Here is a 22,304-nt window from a genome sequence, read left to right on the forward strand (position 1 = left end):
TAGAAGAAGCCCCTCCCAGCACTTGTATATTAAAAGGGCGCCCAGCCCCACCACCAACTGCAGGCGTTGATCAAAAGGAGCTGAAACCGCTCCCGGAGTTTATATATGAAGGAGGCCTCTTTCCATTTCCCCCTCCACCGAAACCCTCCCGCCCTCTCCCGCCCGCCCCCATTCTCTTTTTTTTCTCATATGTGGGATTGATAACGGGGGAATTGGAGGAAAGAAATACACAAAGAGAAATCATAATCTTCAAGTCATTCTGTGGGAGGAATACATTTTATTTACTTTTTCTTTGTTTGTGGTACGAGCTTCTCTCTCTCTCTCTCTCTCTCTCTCTCTCTCTCTCTCAAGCACGAAAACCGAAAACACGGAAAAACACATCTCTCTCTCTCTCTCTCTTTCGCTCTCTCTCTCTCTCCAAACCTAAATACACAGGAATAAAAGAGTCCCCTCTGTCTCTCTCTCTCTCTCTCACTCTAAAACCACAAAAAACACAAGGAATAAAAGCAGTCCTTCTCTCTCTCTCTCTCTCTCTCTCTTTTCAGTCTCTGCTTCCTTAACTCGCCGTGAATTTGCGATGCCACACGGCGCCCGAAGCATATGCATATGAGACTCTCTCTCTCTCTCTCTCTCTCTCTCTCTCTCTCTCTCTATGCGAACCCGAAGAGCCATTTAAAAACCGGATACGGGCGAGGGAGCATTTGGGCTCAGCCTGCCTCCCCGTAATATCATAGTTTTCTTACCTTTGTTGCTTTTGCTGTTGCTGTTGCTGCTTCTTTTATGGTTGCTCTCTTTAGATGCAGCCTCCTCCTGATGTTGCTGTTGCTGTTGCAAGCACTCGAAACACGAGCTTGAATAATCTGTTGCACATTCATTCGGTTGCACATATATATATATATATATATATATATATATATATATATAATATATATATATATTATATATATTTTATACTATAAAATTGTTTATTCTCTCTCTCTCTCTCTCTCTCTCTCTCTCTCTCTCTCTTCATCGATAACAACAGCTACTATAGTAGATTCACATTAACCGTGCATTTGTTGTCTAGGCCAGTCCCTTACGCCGCTCCTGATTGGCTGTTGATAAGCCAGTCACAAGGTTGGGCCCCCTCTGGAAACTCTCAGTCTCTCTCGAGAGTTCACATGGATAGGAGCTATGTTCCACCTCTCCAGAGGGATACGTCTTTCAAAAGTATCCCTTAGGAGAGGTGGAACATAGATCCTGCCTATGTGAACTCCCTCGAGAGACTGAGAGTTTCCAGCCCTGTGATTGGCTTATCAATAGCCAATCAGGAGCGTCGTAATTCACTTGAAAGTACGTGCAAGGGGAAAAATTCAGATCCTGATTCCTCCTCTCGAGGAACTAGAAGAAAGCAAAAGAATTGATTGGATTGGCATAGCGATGCAATTAGGAGAGAGAGAGAGAGAGAGAGAGAGAGAGAGAGAGAGAGGATACTTTCTTCATGGGGAGGATTTTACTCTAATTACCACTCTCACTCCTAAAACTGAGAAGAGAGAGAGAGAGAGAGAGAGAGAGAGAGAGAGAGAGAGAGAGAGAGAGAGAGGAGAGAGGATACTTTCTTCATGGGAGGATTTTATTCTAATTACCACTCTCACTCCTAAAACTGAGAAGAGAGAGAGAGAGAGAGAGAGAGAGAGAGAGATTTTCCCAATAGTGATTGACTATTCTAAATAGCCCCCAAACTCTGCAATCGCTGGCATTTATTCAGATGGTTCTTGGACTGGAAGACCAGATAACTTAGACCCAAAGGCCATTAAGAAGCGTCAAGCGGACGTGGGTAAATTTCGGAGGTCCTCATAGAGAGAGAGAGAGAGATAGAGAGAGAGTCTTTCATGTTCGTTGCAATGAACCAACAGGCCACCAAACAACTAACTTTCGACCACCAGAACTTGGCAAAGAAAAGTTGAATTTTTCATCCACCCACCAGTAAAAACTACCATCAAACGACGTTTCTCTCTCTCTCTCTCTCACTCTACACACACTCACACACACACACAACCAACAAACTCCAGCAACATGAAATTGGATAAAGAAAGTACTTTAAAGAGAGAGAGAGAGAGAGAGAGAGAGAGAGAGAGAGAGAGAGAGAGTATTCTAACTATCCAGTGCCCATAGATCAATAGAGATCACAGAAGCAAATAAGGACAGCAAACCTTGATACCGATGGCAGGAGAGATTTGAATTAAAATCAATATATAGCCACGGACTATAATCCTTCACCATTCGCAAACAGACACACACACACACATACACACTGGACAAAAATAAGACCCAGCGAAAGAAAATGTCGAAATTTGAATTCAATCTGAGGTCCCGTCTGCCATTGCCTCGAGGGAAATCATATCTTATTCGCTAATTGCATAGGGGCGTCAGACTAGGAGGGGCTTTAATACCTAATGTGTTTTGGGAGTTCATTAGAGCAGCACGAAGCCATTCCTCAGAATGGCCACCTTAATTTCTCTAGCGAATGATAAACCGCCCTAATCTCAAATTAATTTCGCGCGACCTCCCTCCTTCTCCGTATCATTTCCTCCTCCCCCCCTACGTATCTCGGAGAGCGAATTCTTATTTCGAGGACGATTTTTGCGCAATTTTTATACGTTCTGGGGCGACTCAAATGAAGCAGGATGGGACGGCTGAAGGAGGAGGTATGTGGGAAGCATTCTGCGGATCTGGGAAAACTCCTAAATCAAAGAGTTGCACTGCATTCAGTAGTGGCTTTTTCTTCTTGGGCAGTTCTGGAAAGGGAGGCTTTCCATATTTCCAGTCTCACAGTGAATTAACGTTAATTAAGGTTAGATTTGTAGTCGCCTACTGGAATATCGTTCCAGTTCGGAAGCTTTTTAACCTTGGATTACTACGCGTGGCTTATAATTCTGTCTTGTCCTGTTTGCTTTTCAGAAAAACAAGTTTTCCTAAGAAGTCTAGAGAGTTTTTGCAGCATTCCCCTGGAGAGAGAGAGAGAGAGAGAGAGAGAGAGAGAGAGAGAGAGAGAGATGGGACTCAGCTATAGGGGGCCAGAGGTAAGTGATGAAGTTCCAACTGGTCGTTAACACAATTAGACTGTGCAATCTTGTTACTGAGGTCACGTGTATTTGTAGCCTTCCCTTACCCCTCCCCCTTCCCCCTACCGGATAGCTGACCTCCCCCTCCCTCCCCCTACCGGGTAGCTGACCTCCCCCTCCCTCCCCCTAACCCCTCTGTCCATTTGTCCACCCTCTACTCCCCCCATGATAAATGATTGAGTAAATGAATGAAATTTGAGTGCAAGATGCAAGTTCCGTTCTTCGTTCCTCTTGGTGGGACAAAACGCACTGGTAATTTTACGTACAGAGAGAGAGAGAGAGAGAGAGAGAGAGAGAGAGAGAGAGAGAGAGAGAGATATGTCCCAGGGACTAACTTCCGCTCTCATTACTCTATCCGTTGGAATCTATCATCGTCTTGTTAGTGCCCTTTTACGATAAGTTTTATGGCCTATGATTAAAAGTTTCATTTGCGTTCTTACATCTTCATCTGAGGATAAAAAAACAGAAAACTGGAGTGTAAAATTTAGTGATGGATTGGAAAAATGGAATGAGGACCTGTTCCTTATACTCTTATGTGTGTGTGTGTGTGTGTATACAGTTACACATTTCAGTGACCTGCTAGAGCGTCAGCTCCTCCGACACAGCTTACGAAATGAAGGGCTTCGTCTACATCACCCTTAAGACGAATGAATAAAATGTTAAACAATCCTCTCCCCTTTCTCCCCATACGGCCTCCTCCTCCTCCTTATCCCTTCCTCTACCTCCTCCTCCTCCTTCTATCTCCCCTTTCCCTTCCTCCACCTCCTCCTCCTCCTCCTCTTCCCATTTTCCCTTCCTACTCCTACTCCTCGCCCTCTCCCATCCTCCTCCTCCTCCTAATCCTCATCCTATCCCCCTTTCCTTTACTTCTCCTCCTCCTCTTCCCCATTTTGCCTTCCTCCTCATCCTCCTCCTCCTCCTCCCCTTTCCCTTTCTCTCCCTCCTTTCTTTCCTCCTCCTCCTCCCCTGTTAAACATCTACTCAAGGCCTATTGTAGATGGCACAATACAAATGGTTCGTCTCTTTAGTCTTTAGTCTTATGGCCTGTTTTTTTTTCTTTTTTTCTCTAGACTCTCTCCTTGAGGTATATCAAGCTTTGCTGGTGAGCCTTAGAGCTGTTTGACCCCTACGTTAAACAGAATTGTAATGGGTTCGCTTTAGCGTGGTGGGTGGGGGAAGCGGGGGTTGGGGGTTGATTAGGTGGGCTGGTGGGTAGAAAGGCCACGGTAATGCAACCTTTGATTTGTGACTTAATGAATAAGACACACATACAGTAAATTACACGTATAAATATTGCACACACAAATAAAGACACATACTTATACATACATATATGTACAAATTTCTGACTGCTGTGGGATCGAACCCAGGTCTTTCAATTGATAGGCCTGGGTCAATTGAAAGACCTGGGATCGATCTCGATGGGAGTCTGAAATTGATTTGTCTGTTCCAACGTGATTTTGTGTTGATTGTTTCTATCATAGGTATATATACATATGCATATATATATATATATATATGTGTGTGTGTGTGTGTGTGTGTGGTGTGTTGTGTGTGTATTTAAAAACATTCCAATATCCCAGGTACTACTCGAAAATATGAGCGCAAATGTACATTCTGCAAAGGTCTTTAGACAATCACAATTTTGTGATTGCCTGATTTTGAGGCCATTAATGAAAGGCTCGTCAGCGACATACGACTTTCCTCTCTTGTGTGTGTGAGTCTATGCGTGTCTTTTCGTTTCGTTTTTCCGCATGCCGTGTCCGCCAGATGAAAGGAGCGGACTCACAAAAACCAATTTTGTTTTGGCAGACGCGGAGTCGTGTGTCGTGCCGGCCAAACCTCACTTTATTGTAACCAGTCTTTGATATTGTTAATTGTAGGCAGGTTCCCGTAAAATGTATAATCCCCCTCAGATTATGTGTTTTTACAAAGTTTATTGGATGCTCGTTTTTTATGCCTTATGGCTGTGGGCGTTTGTATGCTGTGATAATCAGTGTGATAAAATCAACATTTTTTTTTCTGTATCTTTACTGCTTCTTCTTAATAGTCTTCTCAATTCTTCTTCGCAGGCGGTCAGCAGTTCCATTTGGGCTTTATTTCTTCCTCTATCTATCTGTCTATCTATTTATTTCACAGGATTTCAACTCTGAAACATTTCCAATGCAGGCGTTAGATAAAGCCTCGTATGGACCTCTATCCGTAAATGTCAAAACTTCAAGAAGCTTCTACAGTCAAATATTTCATGCTCATTCAACCTTCTTCGATCCCAGAGCCATCACTGCAAATCTGACACTCCATTTTCGTATTATTATTATTATTATTATTATTATTATTATTATTATTATTATTATTATTATTATTATCATTATTATTATTCAGAAAGATGAACCTATTCATACGCAATAAAAGCCCACCACAGGGGCCACTGACTTGAAATTCAAGCTTCCAAAGAATACGATATTCATTAAGAAGCAGAAAGAGGAGGTAAAGGGAAATGCAGAAAGAAGATCATTCGTTTATTAAAAAAGGAAAAAAGTAATTAATAAATTAATGAACAGACAAAAGATGTAGAAGTGAATGAAGGGAAAAGTAGATGGGAAATTCAGCTTGCTTCTGAGACGCGTCTCAGCATCGTTGGCAAACTTTGCAATTTTTGCAACATTTTGTTAGACGGTGGAATTTTCCCCATACCTCTCTCTCTCTCTCTCTCTCTCTCTCTCTCTCTCTATATTATATATATATATATATATATATATATATATATATATATATATATATATACATATATATATATATATATATATATATATATATTTAGTTTCGAGTTTTTCCAGCGAAAGTGTCTGCGTTTTTGATACTATATAACATATCAAACCGTCAGCTGTCTGAGTTGTCACATTTTTTTTCCAAACCAAATAACCTCAGAAGATGAACTCATAATAAGCTCTGAATAACATCAAAATCTTTGAAGCCCATTTTCTCAGAATGGAGGAAAATTGGTTTGCGCCATTTCATCAAACTAGGGACGAGATAATGGAAAAATAACAATGGCTTTTTGAAAAGTGTGATAAAGTACTAGAATCTTCCCTGCCCAGAGTAGCCTAGGCCAACTTCCGCTTGCAATTATGATAATCGTTTTTAGAAGATAATTCTTCAACATCCTGCCAATTGAAGCAGTTGTAAAGGCAGTGTTTTATATTTATGACTGAATTCTTTTACATAATTTTCATATCTACCCAATTTTCTGGAATATTCAAGCTTACCCAATTGCCAGGATGGCACTGTGATCTTTGCTGTGACGTAATGCAAACGAGAGATATTGTTTCCTTTGAAGAGTCCTTGGGTTCTTCCTGACCAATCTGGATACTCTTGACCAATCAGGATCGAACCTTATTCTGCTTCTTTGTCTGAAAAGAACTGCGTGGGTGATTGGGATTGGTTAAAACCTGATATGGAAATGCCATGTTGAACGAATTTTAGTGTGAATGAGCTTTTATAGAGCTGATTTTCTGTGGTGTTGTGTTGATCGTTCTGTTCCATGTTCATATTCAGTACATAAAAGGTAAGTTTGTTGTTGATTTTATATAACGGAATAGATAATAGGGATTTACCGTCTCGAGACTGATAGACATCCGTTCTGGAAGAGTAGAGAGTTCTGGTGACAGTGTTGGCGAGTGGTTTTATTTTTAACTTAAAACCAGATTTTTCTGTATAGCCGGTTGGATTACGCGACTTGGAAGACCCTAATTTGAGGTGCTGCTCGGGAACAACTGATCGAAGTTCTCCCTGAGAAACCGACGTAATTTTGCAGGCCCGGATGTAGTTATGGACAAGTGGAATGAAGAACTGCTCATTTTGGGAACGGGAAGTCGTTGAACAGCAATTATGGATTACTGCAGTTGATATGGCTGACTTGGAATAAAGTGATGAAAACCCAGTTTCAACAGATGGCTTAGCTTTCGTGGAAAACTGCATTTTCGCAAGTTTTGTGACAATTGCCAGTGCTTTACTGAGTTTGATAATGAACTTAAATCTATTTGTTTGCCAGGTTCCCTCTTTCATATCGAAATTTTTACTAATCAACTTGCGAAGACCACATTTTAACGCAGATAAGGGAAACCCCTTTGGAATTCTGTGGTCTAGTGACATAATTCCATGTAAATTTTTCCACCCTTCAAGACTTGATCTTTGTGGCGATTATATCGAAGTTCAGTCTTGCGAATTAGCTTATAATGACCTCATTTTAAAGCAGCGAAGGAAATTTTTGGTATTCTGTGGGCTAGGGAAATAATTCCTTATCAATTTTTCCACTATTCAAACCTAACTTTATGGCGATGAAATAGACCTAATAATTTATCGAATATGAACCTGTTAAATGTTCTGGTATTTCTAAGCCCTCATTCCGCGGTAAAGTAGACTATGGCAGTTGACGTTTTCCTACGTTATTTTACTTACTGAACAAGAATTTAAAGTATTTATTCGGACTACTGTAATTAACCTCACCCCCCAGGGACCAGTACTAAACACGGCGAAATACATTGGACGGCCCAATCCCTAGTGGTTGGCGTATCCGCGGTTACGTTCCTTGCAGTCCGTGCGGAACTATTCTTTAGAATTACCCTGCAAGAAACGTAACCGCGAATACGACATCCACTAGGGATTGGGGCGTCCAATGTATTTCGCCGTGTTTAGTACTAGGTTTAGTATTTAAAAATTGTAGAATGGTTAGTAAAGGCTACAATTCTTCCAAGTATCGTTTATCAAAAGGTTGACAGAGTTTCAAGGTGTCGATCAGCTTCTTAAAAGTGCCATTGAACATTAAGGTTGAAAAAGAGACAATTTTTCGATTTTCAATATTTCAAATAATAGTAAAGTACGGTTTTATTTTTCTGTTGTACACCGTTGTACTCGCCGCAGGCATTTCCGTATGAACAGAAGTAGCTGACGATATATTGTCAAGAGTTCCTATATATATAATTTTTTTAGTTAATTGCAATGTTCGTATTTTGTAATAAGGAATAAAAAGTTTAGTTGTGAAGCTTAAGGCTTTGAGAGTTAAGATGAATTGCTGTTTTTAGTAATGGGTTTAGTGAATGCATGAAATGCAAGGTAGAAAGTTTTGAGAATCCATTGTCCCTCATGTATTGCTCCACCGGATAGCAGGTTCTCCTGACTTCGAATGTCCAATCGGTATTGTTTTACTATAGTTCCAACTCTTTCTATAAATATTATATTATTATAAATGCATTTTTCATTAAAAATGATTAAACTTTGTCTCTGAACACTTTTTGGGGAAATTCACCATATGCGAGATATGAATGGTTATAGAATCCTTATCCTCGAAAAATATTTTAAGTGTTTTGTTTACTTTATCACAGACACAGTTTGTGCTCTGATGCGAATTTGTTTTTGTTTGGAACTGCATTGTGGTTCTGATGCGAATTTTTTCCCTCTTAAAATTGCATTGTCTAGGAGTCACGTGACCTGGTGAAAATCTGACAGCTGTCAGCAGCCATATTCGCTTCCGGCGCTTGTCATTTAGTTGAAGTCTCTCATAGTTATGTCTGTGTTCGTCCTGTAATTTTGATTATTTTCGGTTAATTCATGATTTTTATGAAAATGAAACCCGGTGCATTGAATTTTTAAGAGAACATGGAGTGCTACCTGCAGCAGTACAGTGTTTAAAGTGTGGAAAGCCCTGTCAATTCAGAAAGGATAAAAACGTTTGGCGCTGTACCTGTTATGTTTTAGACAAAAGACATAAAAAGAGAAAATATTGTAATTTTACTGTAAGTGATCAGAAAGGCACATTTTTAGATAGTTAAATTGCCGGTATGGTAGTTGATGATTTTTATTTGTCAGTTTTTGAGTGAATTTGGAAACATCGCCAACAATTGTTAAGTTCTTAAATATTTCATCAAAGACCAGTGTTGATTGGAGAAGTTTTCTGAGTTCTGGTACAATAATCAGGAGCCCATCGATGGTGTTGATGTTGAAGTGGAAATTGATAAAATTTTCCCTACTTACTCATAGTAAATACCATAAAGATTGCCCTCTTACCCAGTGTTGGTTGTTTGGTGGTATAGAAAGAACATCAAAAAAATTCTTTGTTGAGGGATTAATTGATCCTGGTGCTGACAATCGGAAAAGTGATACTTTAATTCCTTTTAATTAATCGCTGCATTAAACCAGGCTCTATTATTTACAGCGACTCGTGGCGAGGTTATAATAAAATCAGTGAGTGGATACACTCATTTTCAAGTAAACCACACAGAATATTTTGTTGATCCCAATAATCCTAACATTCACTCTCAAAATATTGAACGATTGTGGCGAGATATTAAGGAGTGGATTAAAAGGCCTGGTATTAAAAAAAAGACTATTTGAAACAATACCTTGCTAGGTATATATTTATTTATCAAGCACTACCAGGATTCAGTTTGGTAGATCTAGGGTACCTATGGCAGTTGCGGTTTTTCTATGCAGTTTTACCTACTGAACAAGAATTTTAAGTAATATTTATTCGGACGACTGTAATTAACCCTCAGGGGCCAGTACTAAAGGTAATACTTCAGAAGCACTCCGCACTGGATATTAAAATAAATAATCACCTACATGAAAAGAGCATGTGAAAAGCAATATAAAAAGTATAATCATTATATGAGACTGAACGGGGTGGAATTAAATGAGCTTGATAAGTTTTTACCTCTAAATTTTCCTAAGTCGGGAGAGGTGTTTCCTCTACGGTAATGTTTACTTTTAATGAGCCCTCTAACTTACTTTCTTACGCAAACAAAAGCAGTTCCAGTTACTCATTATTGGCTGAGAGGTGTGACATCGTTATGACATCATGGGTATCCTAACCAATTACGAGCGACTTTAGTCGAAAACTAAGTTTCACTAGCATTTCAACGGAGTAATAAAGTTACCTATCCAGTGTCCACTGGTATCCTTGTTTGACTGAATACTCGAATAATGAAGCAAAAACCGGCATTTTGTCTTCCTGTAGCTATGGCAGAGGCAGTGGCTGGCCCTTCTGGCATTAATTTTGACAGAGACCTTAGATTTCCTAACGATTGTTTGCAGTGCAATGTGGGTTACGGTGAATTTTATCATTATTTGTCTAGTTGTGATAAAGAAGTTGTGATTGAATATGCTCAAAGACAATTTAATTCTAAAGCAAAAAAACTGCGAGTGTTGTGGAGCTATTTGTCGGATCAACTACAACAGGAACGCCTTTAGGTGTGATCCACCACAGTAAGTAGCCTTACTGTAACCCCTGTGGCTAGCGCGCGCTGCGCAACACTACCTCTTGCCAGTAAATGCCGTGCTTGCCTAGAATTTTTAAATATGCGGATAAGGCACGAAGCGCCGTTCCGCCACGTCCTTACTGACAGCACACATAAATCAATCGTCGCGGATATGTAGTCTCTCCCTACTTTGTTTGTTGTTGTTTTGGTATCGCCGCTATATTGGTTTTGGTGTTCTTCCGCCGATTTTGGTTGGCGGTCGAGTTGCCGTGTTTAGTACTGGCCCTTGGGGGTTAATTACAGTCGTCCGAATAAATATTACTTTAAATTCTTGTTCAGTGGGTAAAATAACAAAAGGGAAAACGTCAATTGCCATAATCTAGGCCACCGGGGATTGCTTCTGTAGAAATGCCTTCAGTTTGCACCAATTTTTACTTGAAGCTGCTAAACTGTATCCACCTTTAAGTGACACTCAGCCACCATCACCACCTAGGGAATCCTTTTCTGATGACGACGACGACGACACTGTAGGTGAGCCACAACTTCTTGTTCTGGATATAAACCATTAAAACGTTTGTGTCCATCCAATTAAGGTAAATTTATAATTGTATTTCAATTAGTATTGTAACATAATATACGTCTTAGGTTAGGTTAGGTTGGTTTGATCTGGTTAGGTCATTTAAACACTATCCCGGTGGGGGGGAGGGGTTACGGGGGGGCTCCGGCACCGCGTCCTAGGTTATGTGTCCTAGGTTAGGTTAGGTTGGTTTGATCTGGTTAGGTCATTTAAACACTATGGCGGGGGGGGGGGGGGGGGGGGGGGGGGGGGGGGCACGGGGGGGCAGAGCCCCGGGGTCAGGGCACCGCATCCTAGGTTAGGTTAGGTGTCCTAGGTTAGGTTAGGTGTCCTAGGTTAGGTTAGGTATCCTGGGTTAGGTTAAGTTGGCTTGATCTATAGGTGCTCCTTATTCACTTAATTCAAATGCTGTTCTGTATCCATGGTGATTTACCCCACCCAAAACCCTGCATTCCCAAAGGGTCCCCTAGTTGGATGTAGTAGGGGGGTATAAGCTAGTAACTGAAAAACAACTCATTTCCCCGAAGTATTACTATCGTAACCATTCAAAACACATTAAAAAACACACGAAAATATATAATTACTCTAGAAAAATGGAGTTGGAACTACTGTAAAAATTTACCGTGCATTCTTTTTCAATGCAAGTTCCTCTGCTAATTGTGTGTGCATGTGTATGTGTGCGCACGCGATCTTGGTGATAAGAATTTTTTTTCTCTAGTATTTTGTTAGGTCAGTCAGCAAAAAGAGAAATTTATTTATATTAGGAAGGGATACTTAATACTAAATAAGTGAAAATGAGTAAATCGTGGTTGCAGGTGAAAAGTGGGTCAATCGTGGCTGCAAGGTGAAAAGGGGTTAATAGTGATTGCAGGACTCTAAGATGGGTTGTTACTTTGAGGACAGGCAGGGTTTAATAATGACGTCAGGGTCACAAGGAGTTACAAGGATAAGGATGTCTCAAAGACTTACCAGTCCATCCGAGGAGACATCGTGTGCTCACTTATTTCTAAGAGCAGGTTTTACAATTCATTCAGTGTTCTAATGATTTTCTCTTTTTGAAAAGGGTCAATGAAACCATGAGCAAAAGGGTTTATTGATGCTAGTTCGAAAAGGGTTGCTGTTGATGTAGGACTGAAAAAGGATTTATATATACATATATAGTTTCATTACGTTCACAATAGAAAGGTCGGTTTAATCAGTAACGCAGAAATATTAACTCTTATAGCAGTGGGGAATCACTGGAGCTTTAATTTCTCTAATGTATAAGTATAAAAAAAACATTGATAAATAATAGAACTTCTCAGTGGAAATTAATATAGATTTGGGTGGAAATCTGTTTAGCTGGAAACTCGCTGTAGAGCGGTTAAAAACTATGGGCTTGAACAGCAGCAAATGAAACCTGAGGTATTTTGCTAGTAACTTTTTATGGTGGTGACCAACGGAATTTAACTTTTTAACTGGTGGCAAAGTTTTGTGTTTTTGCGTGGAGCAGCTCGGTTAAATTAAACTTTTAACAGTTGAACTTCAACAAATTAAGCGTTAAACTTAGAGTTAAAGGGCGTTTGAGGATTCTGCCTGAATATATAAACTGACAATTAAAACACATTGAAAATATTGGAATGAAATTCCTTAATAAATATTCTAAATACTCATATTTGTTTCGTTTTACAGAAAGTGGTTACAAAACTAAAGATGCAGAGGCCAGGATGCTTTCACGTGTCAGATGACATCAGAGAAAGTTGCAGTGATAACTGGCAAAACCTGACCGATTACAAACTTGTAATTAACGTAGAATATGAGGTAAGGAAAGCTGAAGTATTTCGGTTAACTGATCCTGCATTTGTTTCTAATCAGTTCTGTATAATTTTTGACTAGCATATACATCACGCACTTAAATCTGTTTAGGAAAATTTATGGCAATTCTTTAAGTAAAAGGACAGGAAATTTGTCGTGTGAATGCTCTCTCTCTCTCTCTCTCTCTCTCTCTCTCTCTCTCTCTCTCTCTCTCTCTCTCTCTCTCTCTCTCTCTCGTGCTTATACGACACCAAGTTCCTTCATTCTAATTACCAAAAACTCATTTTAATTTTTAGATTAACTATTCATTTTCCCCGTTGAAATCTTGAGCACCTTTGGTTGTATAAGCTTTACCTTGGTCTGCATTTTTTCTGGAATAATTGACCAATTACTTTTTTTCCAGAATAAACAGAAGCGTATGAAATATTCATCTTTTATCCAAGGATAAGCAGGAGTTCAGACCACAAATGCGTTTTCATCTTCAGTCTACATCAGCTGCAATTGAGATTGAACTTCATATAATCGTTCAGCCACGGGTGGAATATTAGGTCTTCTAGAAAGCTACTGATACCTTTATTCTGTAACCGTAAGAAGCGCTTGCGTTTTCTTAAGGCCTGTCCACACGATCGGGCCTGATCGGCGGACTTCCCCTCTAACGGGCACACTTGAACGGGCAAAACCAGTCAAATTTGATCCGATGGGTCTTGTAGCAAAATCACCATGGTGGTGCCCGATGGCTTGAGCTTCGACCCTGGCAGACGTACGTGAACCATATACATTTCTTTTACTGAGCCATTCTTTGCACCATATTCTCTTCTTTTTCATCACACACAAAGCAATTATCATGCTACACTATCTTCTTCTTTGCGGTAGGCACCATGTTTATCGTACCGCACTGAACACACTACTGGCATCGTCGGGCACGCCCACCTCTCCATCGCCTCACCCGTGTGGACAACATTCACGGATAAGTCCGCCAGAATTTGCCCGTCAACCCTGGAGCACGCCGATCAGGCCCGGTCGTGTGGACAGGCCTTTAGTCAGAATTTAAAACTAGCAGTTTGTCATTAAGACAAATCGGCATATATCAATAATTTTATTGTGGGGCTAAAGACCTCAATTCTTCATAGCCCCTAGCGACTAATGAATTAGAGATTTATTAAGATATTCTTTAAGGATTGTCACTCTTAGCTTTTTGTTGGGTCACTAAAGCCATTACTGCTTCATATCCCCAATGTCTGATGAATTTGAGATTTAAGAAATCTGTTCATTTCTTTGTGGTTGGCCCATTATTTTAGTTGTAAGCACAGCTTTGCTGATGTTTGTAGTGCTTCATTTTGGTTAAATAAGTCATCCTTGTTACTGTTCTTTGTTAAAAAATAAGGAATAATTTTTCTTGTTGACATAAGTCAGTCCTTTTACAACACTGGCAATTTTTTATGTCGATGGCATACCTAGGTGCTTCAGGAACTGTGCATCCAGCTCTTTAGTACACGAATGGCTAATATAGTCTCAAAACGATTGAATTCTTTAATTTTTGCTGACTTCAGCTTGAGAATATCCAGCCAACTTCAGCTTGAGAATATCCAGCCAACTTCAGCTTGAGAATATCCAGCCAACTTCAGCTTGAGAATATCCAGAAGTTCAACATCATCTGGAAACTACGAAAATCTAACTCTGGGAATTTCAACTACCAAAAAATCATTGTGGTTTTTGGAATACTGATAAGTTGATTAACTATTCCAGTTTTTTGAATACTGCTAACCGTTGATTAACCATTGCTGTTTTTTGGAATGCTGTCAACAGTTGATTAACCACTGCAGCTTTTGGAATGCTGTTATCAGTTGACTGTAGAAGGTTTTAAGTTTTGACAAAGTTTAAGCATCTCTGTACAGTAGAAGTTAAATATTACTTGACCTGTGAAATGAAGTCACGAATATGTTGATTTTGTTTTGAATGAATTCTTGGGGCACATTGAATACGAACTGGACAGTTTACGATGGAGTTTATCCAAGATTGGAGGCAAGAAAATTAATAAATTTTAAAGTGGATTTATGATGTTAACCATATGAAAAATAAATTTTTTGTTACTTGGAGGGATTCCGGGCAGTAAGATAGTTTAGTTTGGAGGTCAATATTCTAGATAGTTCCTAAAAGTGTTTAGATATGACCTACCTGGCTGGCAATAGTTTAATTTTAATTAACCAATAACTGTTAATTACAGCTGTTCTTTTCTTTTACAGAATTGACTGTCACTTCTGGGTTCCTCGATTTTGCTTTAGCCTTAGCAAGAAATAACCATACTGAAAATAGTGCCAGAATACTTATTTTAATTTGTTTTAATTTAGGTTTCGCTTTTGGTGCAGAATTTCCAAAAGCAAAATGATGAAAATGAGGACACTTAGTTTTATTCCAGTTTGTCAAACCTGACCTGAAGGTGAAATTTCTCATTTGTCCCATTTAGACTTCAAGTTTGAAGGGTTAATCTGAAGTCTTGTTTAAGTTCTCTTGTACATTTCATTAGAATGGAAAAAGAAAGTACATAAATCTTTTACTCGAAAATGCCTGCATCTTGCTACGTTGAGTAACTTGAACGTAATCTAGGTATGTACTCTCAATTTTTAAGTTTTGTAATTCGCCCGTGTTTTGAAGATAATCTAGGTGCTTTACTCACACTAATTTCAAATTCAATTTTTAGTCATTCTGAAGTTTCCCAATTGCGCTACGTTTGGGGGCAATGAAGAGAGTATTTTTCTGTTCTGTTCTCATCCAGTGAGCATGGAAAATGTGGCTTTTCTTACTGGCTCTGCAAAAAAAAAAAAAAAAAAAAAAAAAAAAAAAAAAAAAAAAAAAGCCTTGATTTGCAAACTCCAGGTTTTCAGCATTTGTATGCTGATCGTATAAGCAAGGGTAGTCATTTCCTCTAACAATGGACTTGATATCTTAAATACAAAAGAATAACCAACATATTAAGGAACTTAATTGTGAATCCAAACTTGCCATAGTATATTGGCGTTCATCTTTAAGGATTTTGTCAATGGCATGAATGTTTGGAGTTAATTTTTATTGATTCTTTTATTGATTCTCTAAATTTGTCAAGTTTGATTAACAAGTAGTTCTAACGGTAGTTTTCCACTAATAAGTACAGTGCTGAAGCACTTTCTTGGAATGTCTTTGTCTCAACAGTTGCTGCTGTCGGAAGTACTACTTCAAGAACTCTACGTTGTACTTTTTAATCGATGTTCTTGCATATTGGCTCAGTTCTTACGCCGAACTAGTCCGATAGCCTAAAACCTCCTAAACCCATCGTGTACTACCATATGTTACTAAAAAGTCCCCTTGAATTTTGACTTATCACTTTATCGGAGGTGTTGGTGAGGACTGATTTCGAATACACTGGCATCAACAAATGTGTGACTGGACTGGCAAATCTGGGAGTTCTATTTCATGATACTAGTTGGTACTGGATGGTATCAAAGGTGCCTTCGATGCTTTCCCCCATTTCCTAACTAAAGTCTCTCTAAGGCTGAAGCCTGCAGATGTAAACTTTTCAAATAGATTTTGTACTGTTTCGAGATGGCTCTAGTGAGATGTATTAAAGATACCATGAAAGTGCTAACAATGCCCTGGCTGAACTAAACACTGATTTCTGGTGTCTTGGTTGTGAAGTTTGGGCCTGGCTGAACTTAACATTGGTTTCAGGTGTCTTGGTTCTGCCTGAATTGCGTGGATGTGTCTCATTGATATTTATATCGGTTCTAACTTTTGCTTATATATTCGAACCAGAGGCGTGAGCTGCGTTGAGGTAAATTCTCAAGGTTTTATTGTCGTAGATGAAAGTTACATTTGCACTTTTTTCCATATGCTGGGTGATGCACAGGTTAGCTAATCTGATCCCTGTCCAAACCTTATGCGATATGGAACCAGTCTTTACTTGTTCTGTCTCAAGTGCGTAATTTCCCTTAATTTTACATTGTTTAGATGGCGCTTAAATCGTGAACGTTTTTTACAAGTCGCCCATTTTCTTAGGATACCATCTCTTTAAACATGAAGCACTTTAAGAATGTATTTTTTATAAGCAGGTGCAGGTTTGAGTGATTAAAAATATTGAAAATATTTATTTTTCAGATGAGGAAACTCTCTCTCTCCAAGCCTCTTCTTAAAGCCTCCTGATTACTGGAGTTAAGTACTGTCGTTCTGTACATTGTAGTAAACGGGCTAGTCAGAAACTTATCAGGAAAGGTTAACCGCCAGCAATCTTCGTCAATTCCCAATGTAAGGTTCAAATTATTTTGCTATTTGATGTGCAGATATGAAACCCAAGAAAAGTTTGCTAAATTACCATGCTTTGTCGGTTGATTGTTGCTAGATTGTAGTTTTTCAGCGAGTTCATTCACGGAACCCAGGTGTAGTTTGCTAAATCGGTGTACCTTTTCTAGCTGATTTTATCCTAACGTGAAACCCAGTTTGCAGAATTACCATACTTTTCATTCATGGAACCCAGCAATAGATTTCTAAACTGCTGCACTTCTAAATTTAATTAATGCCGGCATATGAAATTTAACAGTTTGTCAATTGCTTCAGACAATATACTAACAGTAACCAAAGCCTTCTTTGGCCTAGGTACAGTGCGTTAATTCTGTCTTATGTCTTGTCAGGTGTAAAAATGGGGCAGTGGTCTTCAGATGATGGTTCTGGAACTTATAATAACTCTCCATGAAGGATTGCTGTAAATTTACTAATGCAGATGAAAGTTCTGATACTTCACCAGCTCGCCAAGAAGGACTGCTGTGAACGAACCTCCGCAGATAATGGAACTTTAACTCGCCATGGACGACTGCTGTGAACATACCTCTGCATATAATGATTCTGAAGCTGAAACTCGTACAATTTGCAGATAATGACACTTCAACTCGCCTTGAAGACCCTTGAAGACTATAGTAAAGTAGTCTAAAAATGTATCTTCTACCCAAAGAAATAAAATCCTTTATTACCAAATTTTATTTCAATAATCACGTAAAAGTTCAGTAAAGTAAAAACTTATTTCAAATGCTCTCAGTACAGGCGGTATATACATGTTTCTTGATGAAATCAGTTTTTTTTTTCTCCCCCGATAATTTTTTCCTACCCAATATGGCAGTGTAGTGTTTCACAAGGTTTTTCAAGACTCGCTCTAAGGCTGCTGCCCCTCTCGTCAGTTGGGGAAGAGAAAACCACCAACTCAAAAATACTTTAAGCTTTTTTCGTAAGGTTTGGATGAACACTTAACTTCTTCGCAAAAGGGTAATAAATGTTTTTGATGATAGATGTGAGGTTGAGATGACAGTCTACAGCCATGTAGACTATCGTCAAAGAATCTTATTGACCTGATTAACACAAGCAGTACTTATTTTAAACCTTTACAGAAACACCCACTTGAGAGCGACTAATATACCTGTGTGGAGGTGGTCTCCTCTTCCCCAACTGACGATAAGGGAATCAGAGCCCTGGAGCGTCTTGGAAAACGCCTGTCGAATTAACACCCAACTGCCACTGCCGAATTAGGTTAGGTAACACAGGCTAACAGCCGTCTTGAATTGCCTTGCATGGCACTCGTTAACGTAGAGACTGATGATAACTTCGGTGGTTGTTGGCCTCTTTCTTCAACGGAAGGTCTCGAAGGACTTCGAACGCTAGTCTCCGCAACAACCGTAGTCCATTATAAAAATTTTGGTCCACCCGGTTTGTCAACTCCTGCATCTGAAATTTCTCCTGCTGCAGTGTGGCCCTCGCTGGAAAGGCAGTTCTTACGGGATCCTGCCAATGCTTTGATCTCTTGAGGTCTCCATTATGACAGGAACCTCTCGCCGCTAATTAGTTACGTGAAAATAAAAACCGCTTAGTAACTCTGGGTAAAATTGGAGGCTATTAAATTCTAGGTTGTTCAAACTAAGTTATGTTTACGTGCACAGCCCTTGACTTCTATTAAAAATTAAATTAAAATTTTTAATTTAATTGGGAAGCTTATTCAAAATTTAAATTTGAGTTTAAATGGGAAGTTTAATTAGATAAACATCTTTCATCTTAATGGGAAGCTTAATTATATGACCATCTTTCATCTACAGATATTTGATTTTCGACCAATACAAAATCCACGAGAAATTGTGAATACCTAAGAGTAAATAAACTTGAAAAACCTACACCACTTCATAATGTTCAAGGGCTTTCTGAATCTAAATAAAACTTCTCTGGTAAAATCTAGGTAACTAGAGACAGCTTTCAGCCACTAATTTCCGTCTTCCTTAGAACATACTAAGTATCTTCTTTCAAGGTATAAACACATTTATACTCAAAAACGGCCGGAGCACTTAAGATTTACCAAAAACGAGAAAAAAAATTTCAAAACTGTTGCAAGGTAACACTGGGGAGAGATCTTAATGCGTAACAAGAGATTTCTAAATAACTTGTGAACTTTTAGAGTAAATTTACAAAAATCCCTCACTGCCAAAAGGAGGCGGCTAAGATGATTTCCTATAAAACCAAATTGCTTAAAAAACTATGGAGAGATCCTACCAGTATAAGAATCCTAAATCCCTCGTTAACTTGCAACAAGTCTTTCACCGTCAAAGAGAAAGGTCTACAGGGATTTCATACAAAACATCAAAGGAAACATCCTAATCCCTCCTGCACTTTTGGAACAAAATTACAAGAATCCTAAACTGTCAAAAATGTTCAGGGGATGAAACTAAGGCCCTGTCAACACTAGCGGGCACCGCCCGACGGGCAAACACTGTTCCCATAACCCGTTCCGCTATACTGACCGACCGAGTATGGAGCCAGAACGACGCGGCTGTCTGGTAACACTGCTTCAGAGGCGAGAGAAAATATAAACCGCTGTTAGTGCCCGACGGGTATGCCCGCTAGTGTGGACAGGCCTTTACGAATAGCAAACTGCCCCTCAAAACATTGTAGAATTTATTGGTCACTATCAATTCAGTCAGGGGTAATTAACTATGATGCGCTAATCTATAATTCACAAATACTGAAAGCATAATCTTAAAAAAGGACTACTTTAGCATACAGAATGAAATATGTCCGAAATTACAGCAACCTTTGTAAACCAAAAATATATAGGAACCTGTAAAAATTTAAAACTAAAAATCTACAGTAAATTTTTAAGAAAAATTCTGAATCGAAAGACCACACTTCACTGCCTCAAAGTACCTATTCGAAATTTATAGCAGCCTATCAAGTTCTAGGAGGTTAAATTTGTAATGTTATAATCGGAAGCGCAGTATTCAGAATACACTATTAATCATTTTGGACCACAGCACGAGCCATCAGAAGGCTGTGCCCATTACCCTACTCAAGAAAGCAACTCCAGAGCAAAAGAAGATCCCGTGGGTCACCAGAACTGAGATCTTAATAAAGCAAATAACTTAAAAAATAATAAAATAAATAAATGAAAGTCTTACCCGACTGGTTTATCAGTTAACTGATAAATCACTTATATTTTATGTTTTACCAAGAAATAACCCAAACCTGAAACACTTACCAATATTCCGAAAGCGTTCGTTCCTTAATTCCTATGGTTGGCAAACAAATATCTAGATAATACAGGTAATAATTAAAACAATACAGGTAATAATTACAACTCAATTGACAGCAGTTAATATGCTTTAACACTTAGTATATCAAATGATTGATTGGTCTCAGGTACAGGCCTGATAATCTTTAATCTTAGCAATTCTCTTAAATTCAACACTGAAAAATTAACAGGTATGTGCTAGTAAAGTAACATATATCTACAAATAAAGTTTAAGTGAGCTCCAGATTTAATCTAGTATGTACTAACAATACGTACACTTATAAGTCGCGCAAAAACAACATTATTCATGTTAAGTGAAAAATTATTGCATTTTTACGAGCAGTAGCTCCGACTATAGGGAAACAGGTTATGCTTATGAAGCCTCGATATTTTCTGTGAGTAATATATTTATCGAGTAAATGCTCTAATTCAGGCGCCACTTAATATTTTACAGCAAAAGTGACTATCAAATACAAGACTATAGAGCCCAAAGCAACTGGAATAGCTTTCACCTATCACCGATAAATAGAATGTAAACCCTAAAGTATGAAAATACATTTATCATATATAATTCAATGTAACCTTTAGGTACAGTACAACACTGACTTGGAACGGAAACCTAATAAGAAGCGCAAATTGACGTAATGAAACTTAGAGCATTTGGCTGTCAAAGACTTGAACAGTATAGTATAGGACTATATCACACCTAGAACAAACCCTCCAAGAGTGTTTTAATTAAATCACACCTTTAAGTCCCGAAGTCTTTTTAAGATATGGATATAAACGTGGCACCAGAAACTAAAAACATTTAACATGTTCAGCCGGGGATACCTACCTAATTTGTACAGATCAAGGAACCGGAGTATAAAAACTTGCCCAAGTTTTAAACATAAAACTGCAGATATGCAAAGAATTTACCAATGATATAATATCAACACAACACACTTCCACGAGACAATAGCTCCGAAAACCTGCATTAGCTTTCATTTTCACTAACCCTGAGGCTTAAGTATTTGGTGACGAGAAAAAATACAAGGAAGAAGGAACGAGGGAGTCGGAGATTAACATTTCTACAAGGCTTGTTTTGGTGTCCTTGCGAGACACGTGACGTCATCTGGGTTTACGTTTTGTGCTCACTACAGCTCAAATAAAAGTTCAGGTGGCATATACAATTTTGCCATACTCATGACGAAGCCCTTACCATTTTTTAAAATTTTTTGGAGAATGTTGCAACTTTTTATGAAGTATACAGTTTTGCCATGTTCATGGCACTTCTTTTGGCCAATTTCTTTGGGCAGGATGTTGTAAATTGTACAGTCCTTACCGTGAAAAGAATATGACCGAGTCTAGCTTTTTTAAGACACTAATTTATTTTCTCTTTTTTTTATGTATTCTGCAAAAGTACTATGGTTTGGTGCTTTGTAATTATTTGCAGTTTTGGTTAGATACTTTTACATTAAAAAAAAAAATCTGCTGATTTTACATTTAATGTGCAAAATTGTAAGGTGAAAATGTACTCAACTCTGCTGATAAAAATGATGTTTGGAAATACAAGCTCTCAATTGATCTGTCGAAAATAAAGATGATTTATAATAATTACTAATAATTTTCAGGTAACCCAATCCAGCTAAAAAAAAAATGCTCGTAAATAACATCGGTTTTCTATAATGCCACACCAATGAGTAAAAGAACATTAAAAGCACACTTAAGAGATGGGTAACCAAAAATAAAGGGTAAAAGCTAAAAGCCACTCCACATAGGACATCAAGGGAATTCATAATATTTTAGTCTGCCATGAACCAACTCCCCGTTTTCTTTTAATCTTCGTTTAACCATTTCCTTCGAAGAAGCTAGACTGAAATGAATCTTTTTAAATTTAGAATTTGTTTTATAATACATTTGCACCGACATTAGAAAATAGAGAGAAAATAAGAAGATAAAGAAAGTGAAAGTTTGACTAAAGGTGATTCTCGTCCTTCTCAATTCTTAAAAAAAAAAGAAAAAAAAAA

At 38.6% G+C, this 22,304-nt stretch overlaps 1 long non-coding RNA gene across 1 annotated transcript; it reads left to right on the forward strand.

Moving 5' to 3' along the window:
- Positions 1-6,519: 6,519 nt before the first annotated feature.
- On the forward strand, positions 6,520-14,671 carry LOC135196743 (uncharacterized). The gene is made up of 4 exons (XR_010310448.1): positions 6,520-6,669; positions 12,606-12,734; positions 13,132-13,314; positions 14,279-14,671. It is a non-coding gene; the product is annotated as an uncharacterized LOC135196743 (long non-coding RNA).
- Positions 14,672-22,304: the final 7,633 nt, after the last annotated feature.

Source organism: Macrobrachium nipponense, chromosome 23 (assembly GCF_015104395.2).
Source record: "Macrobrachium nipponense isolate FS-2020 chromosome 23, ASM1510439v2, whole genome shotgun sequence".
Classification (NCBI taxonomy): domain Eukaryota; kingdom Metazoa; phylum Arthropoda; class Malacostraca; order Decapoda; family Palaemonidae; genus Macrobrachium; species Macrobrachium nipponense.